The following is a 6000-nucleotide window of genomic DNA, read 5'->3' as shown; positions in this document are numbered from 1 at the left end:
CATTCTTAAATCCAGCCAGGACTGGAAATGGTTGACAACGGCAGAACTCTCCATGAACTTGGGCACGCCCGAGAATCTTTCAGGACAATGCTCTACCTCAAATGAGACGATGAGATCCTGTAACCCACACTCAGCTGATGGAATCATAGAAAAGTAGAATTGGAAGGGACCCCCAAGGGGCATCTATTCCAACCCCCTGTATTGCAGGAACACACAAGCATCCACATTGGCTGGACAGCGTATACTCAGCATGTCTTTCTCTTTCATTGCAGCAAGTGCCACAGCCCCAACGGTTTTCCCATTGCCTCCCTGTAGCGAAGACTCCTCTACTGCCTCCCAGGTCTCCATAGGTTGTCTGGTCTCTGGCTACTTTCCTGAACCAGTCACAGTGCAATGGAATTCAGGGGCCATCTCCAGCGGCATCCGAACCTTCCCTGCCCTATTGGATTCATCCAGTGGCCTCTACACTATCACCAGCCAGCTCACCATCCCAACCAGCACCTGGGAATCGGAGAAGCTTGAATGCAAAGTCGCCCATGCAGCTACTAGCTCTGAAATCACCAAGGAGATTGAGCGTGAGTCTGGCTGGGCCATCGCTATCTGCTTTCTTTTTGACCCTCAAATGGACACTCAATATGGTGAAAGAAAGGAAAGCGAAATACTTTGGTGGAGAGAGTTGGGGAATAGATGCAATATTTTTGGGTGGCGCTATTGTCTGGTAAGGGACGTGGGTGGCACTGTGGGTTAAACCACAGAGCCTAGGACTTGTCAATCAGAAGGTTGGTGGTTCAAATCCCCGCAATGGGGTGAGCTCCTGTTGCTCGGTCCCAGCTCCTGCCAACCTAGCAGTTCGAAAGCAGCTCAAAGTGAGTGCCGCAACCCCAGAGTTGGTCACGACTGGACCTAGTGGTCAGGGGTCCCTTTACCTTTACTTTATTGTCTGGTACCAAGGCACATTAAGCAGGCAGCGCAAGAAATGGTCTCTGCCCAACATGGCGTACAACTGAAATGTGGGGGTTGGAGGACAGAGAGAGAAAGCTTGGAATTGCTCATTCAGTACCAGACGTGGGGTAAGGAAAAAGCAGGTTCAGAAGTCAGGGGCAAGTTGGAGAAACACCCAGAGGCAAGTTTTTTTAATACATTTCAAGGTTTGATTGTTGAATTTACAATGATTCGTGGCTATTTATTTATTTATTTATAAATTCTGTTTTTGCTGCTTTATTCTGGGAACAAAGTTACAAATAGTAGTAGTGTACACACAGTGTTTGCTGCCGTGGGCATTCATGACCCCCACCTTTAATATCTTATATGAGTTGTCAAGCTGCAGAAGCAGTGGAGTGAATTAATAAATGGGGGTGGGGTGGATATTCCTGAGGCCCAATCACTTGTAATGATGGAAGGAATGGCTAGGATTGATCACCCTGTGCTATCCTTTGTTCTGAAGCAGGCAAGGCAAAGCATGATAGCTACAGGGGGGAGGCAAGCTTTGAATAGGGATACAAAGTAGGAAAACAGTGCATTTCTGAGTGAGTGTTCAAAACATTGGGATCATGATATCAAAAGGAGGGAAGACTAGTAATAGGAGAACCAAAAGATGTCAATGGCAGACGAACTAGTGGCCACTCACCCTCCAGTCTTCTAACTAAGCGGATTCCTCCGTTTGGGTCTCAGGGCTTACGCTGAGTGGTAGACAAGTGGTGTCCTATCAAATCTGTCTTTCTCTGGATTTTGCAAAGCAGTTCTCCAGCCAAGTAGTATGTACAAAAATGCATCAACCAGGGGAGATTGTGCCCCCAAACCAATATATGATATGAATAACATAAAAATCCATCATATTGAGAGCACTGCTTAGTAAAAATGTTTATGTTATGCAAAATTGCATACAAAGGTTTGTATGTTAGGAGAAATTTGGATTAAAATGCATGAGTAAGACCTTGTTTTTTAAAATAGTTGCAAACTGATGTGGAGAACTGGGAGAATAAGAAACTAAGAGGAAACCGAAACTGACAATTTAACCCATCCCTACGTCTCATGAATTATACCCTTCCAGGCTCAATTGCACTACCTCCAGTGGCCCCAGAAGTCCGCCTGCTCCATTCCTCCTGCAAACCCAGATCCAGTGATGCCACCATTGAGCTGATGTGTGTGATCTCTAGCTTTTACCCCAAAATGCTGACAGTGGAATGGCTGGTGGGTGGGCAAGCTGGGCTCCTGGCTTCATTCACTGAGCAGCCCAGGAAAGATGCCCATGGATACACCTTCAGCACCACAAGCACAGTCAACGTCAGCCAAGAAGACTGGCAGGCTGGGAATACCTACTACTGCCAGGTGTTCCACGAAGAAACCCAAACCAAAGTGAAAAGCAAAGCGAAGATATGTGAAGGTAGGAAAGGTTGACTGAGCTGGCACTTGTGTTTTCCTCTGTTTTGGTGGGCATGGACTGGAATGCAAAGGGGAGGAGGACAACTGCTTCCAGATTATTGAGAATCCTCTCATGCATGTGATAATAATTTCAAAACAGCCTCATCCCTAATTTGTGTATATATAGCTGTTTTCAATTAAGGCCCGTTAATTGACCTTACTGATAGTGTTGTTGTTTTCCATTTCTACACTGCCGCAAGGAGTGTACTTGTTGAGAGGTGCAGGCAAGCCGCTGAAACAGCAGAGAAGTGGGGGTTGGTTAGAGAACTAACATGAAGTTTGCGTCTCCAGATAATGCTGAATGCCCTTCCAGCGGCATTAATGTGCACATCATACCCCCAACGCCACAAGACCTGTACGTAAACAATGACCCCAAGCTCACTTGTGTGGTGGAGAATCTGGAAAACGCAGATGGGCTGAAAGTTACCTGGTCACGAGCGGATTCTGGACCCGTGAGCCCAGAACTACTGGAAGTGAAAGAAGAACGTAATGGAAGGTTCACTGCTACCAGCTCCCTCCCTGTCACAACATGGCTGCAGGGTGAGAAATTCACCTGCAACGTGGAATATCCAGGCTTGACTGCTCCCATCACTAAGACCATTGCCAAGACAACAGGTAAGGGGGGAAACAGAGTTGGTCTCCCATCCTGGGGCTGGTGTCCTTGTGTTCCAGCAGGAAAGAGAATACTTAAACACACAGCACCACTTGGCTCATCTGCAATTTACACTGCGGACACACTTTGCAATTTCACACAGTCTGGTGGGGGTATTGTGCAGGTTTGCACAATCATTCTACACTTGTCTCTGCTCACAGGTTTTTATAGTGCTTGAAAACACACAACACCACTTGGCTCATCTGCAATTCACACTGGAAACACACTTTGCAGTGGCAAAGGAGGTCTGGAAAACCATTCCCCTTTGCTCACAGGTTTTTATGGTACTTGAAAGACCTGCAATGCATTTTTTTTATTATTAGAAGGCAACTCTTGGACCAAGGGGAGGGAAGGGTGCATCCCCCACAGGGGTCAGTGACTCTCACATAACAATTTTCATTCCCATAAGACTATTGCCATCTCCGCTCTATTGATATTGTTTCCCCAGCATTGATTGAACCTAGATGAAAGTTTGAGCCGGTTCTGTTGAAAGCAGTTCTTCATGCCCTTTCCCTGATGGCCCGGTTCACACATTGTGGAGCATGAGCATTGCAAGATTTTAAACTATGCTTGCCTTTCGACCCCCGGCCCTGCAGGAACTTCAGCATACCAATAACTTCTCAGTAAAGGCTGGGATTCTGTGTGCTGCATGATATCCGTATATATATTGGGAAGCAGGGCTGTTGAAATCTTAAATCACTGCTATCTCATGTAGTTCAGATAATATAATTGGCTAGTTAGGGTAATTATTCGGAACATGCTGCTGCTATGAAGTGTGTGTGGACAGTCTGCAATGACCCTGTCTGGAGTACCTATGTTCAAGACAACAAAATCACAGTCTTTCCCTACAAGACCCTCATTCTCAACATTGCATTCACTAATTTGGCTTAATGTTAATAATTGTTGCTTCCTCCGTTTCTCTCACACATTTCGCCCCCTCCTCTCAAAAAGGCACGAGAACCCCTCCCGGAGTGTTCCTCTACCCCCCTCACCACGAGGAAATCAACACTCAGCCAGCAATGCTGACCCTCACCTGCCTGGTCACAGGATTCACCCCAAAAGAAGTTTCTATCCAGTGGCTGAGGAATCACAATGCCATGCCTGAAGACCATCATGTCAACACGCCAGTCATAAAGGACAACAAGAACGACTCCTACTTTCTATACAGCCACATGAAAATCCCATTCGCTGACTGGAACAACGGAGTTTCACACACCTGCATGGTTATCCACGAAGCCCTCCCCATGAAGTTCACCCAGAGGACCGTGGAGAAAACCCAGGGTAAAAAACGATAACCATCCCTCCTACGGCATTGCAACCTCTTCAGCCTCTCCCAGATTTCTTCTCTAGCATTGTTAGATAAACCCTGTGTAAATAATTTCAATGAATAAAAAGAGAACCAACTCAGATATATCCCATGTTGTGGTCATTTGCAGGGGAATCGATGACTGGGGTGGGGTGGGGTGGGTTCTGGAATGCAAGGAGAGAATGGATTAAGGGGGGTCTTCATGATATTGGAAGCAAAATGTATTCGCCATTATCAGAGCTATGCCATGGGGAGCAGGGAGGTTGCAAAGGTCAGTATATGTGTAGATTTTACTGCTCACAACAGGCCCTTGCTATGTCCCAGAAGTGAGAGTGATTTGGTCCAAAGACACTCAGTGAGCTTCATCTAGTTAAGTGGTGATTTGAATCTGGGTCACATTCCACCGGACTCAAGTCCAGCATCCTGTCATTTGCTCCACCCTGACTTCCATCTACACGTGTCCACACACAGGAAGCTGCTCTCCTTTTAACGTCTGGTGCTGAAAATAACAAAGAGGCTGTTGTAACATTAAAGAGGAATATTTATGTACCCGTCTCTCCCACAAAGATTCTGTTACAGATCCCCCTCAACACCATCACCATCAGTAGCTTTGCCCCGGCCTCAACTGCCCCATCAGTTCCTGAATGGAATTATTGTTCAACCCATCCAATCATGGCAGAGGCTGCAGTGTTCACTGCAGGCCCAGAAACAGTATTATAACTCAGTCTTCTGTGTATTAGAAGCTGATATATAATATGCAGCAGGAAAAGAGGCTGTAAAGGACAGTATAAACAAGCAAAGAAGAAGCAGCAACAGAGCAAGGGGAGCAGAAAATAAAGCAGCCTCAAGATGCTAACAAGGCTCAAGTAGCTCATACAGAGGCGACAGATTTAGATACATTGCAGCATGCATGGGAAAAACATGAACCCATATATATAAAACAAGGGAGTGAAAATAAAAAGGCTGGAGAATGGCGGACATGATTGTAGAGAAACAAGAGCTAAATGCATTTTTAAACATATACCAATTGTAATGATAATGATAATTTTAAATCTGAAACATTCACCCAAAAATATAGCCAAAGCCTTGTCTGCTAATTTTGCCGTCTTGATATGAAAATATACATATAATATGGAGAGACCTGCTCATATTAGAAGATCAGTGGGAAATTCTTTTGCAATGCCCTTCTCCTTCTCCGTCTTCCCCAAATCAGGAAATATCTTACAATATGTGAGAAGCTGACTTTCATTGAGCCTCATCTGCCCTCCTTCTCAGCCTAACGCTCGTCACTCTGACAAGCTCTTCAAGCTCCCCTTAAATGTTCTTATAGAAGCAGTTAAGAGAAGCTGAGACAAATGCATAGATCTCATTGCAGTTGTTGACTATGGTCACTATTTGAAATCCTCCTTTTCAGAGTCGCTGTGCCTCTGAATGCCAATTGCTGAAGACAAACTGACAGTGGAGGGTGAAGGTCTTCATGTGGCACTGGACCAGCTTAGACAAGATCCTTCATCAAGGTTGCGCCTGTTCACATGCTCAGAGCAGACCCATTGGGATTAATGAATATGACTAACTTAGGGCCATTAATTAAAACAGGTCTGCTCTCAGAAGGACTAGCATT

At 45.5% G+C, this 6000-nt stretch overlaps 1 gene segment (V, D, J or C); it reads left to right on the top strand.

The window, feature by feature from the left end:
- Positions 1-235: 235 nt before the first annotated feature.
- On the top strand, positions 236-4480 carry LOC309355772 (Ig gamma-2C chain C region-like). The segment is given in 4 exons: positions 236-575; positions 2051-2383; positions 2713-3036; positions 4025-4480.
- The last annotated feature ends 1520 nt before the right edge of the window (positions 4481-6000 follow it).

This window comes from Podarcis melisellensis (genome assembly GCF_964234715.1).
Source record: "Podarcis melisellensis genome assembly, chromosome: 13".
NCBI classification, from domain to species: domain Eukaryota; kingdom Metazoa; phylum Chordata; class Lepidosauria; order Squamata; family Lacertidae; genus Podarcis; species Podarcis melisellensis.
This window is presented reverse-complemented; position numbering and strand designations above follow the sequence as displayed.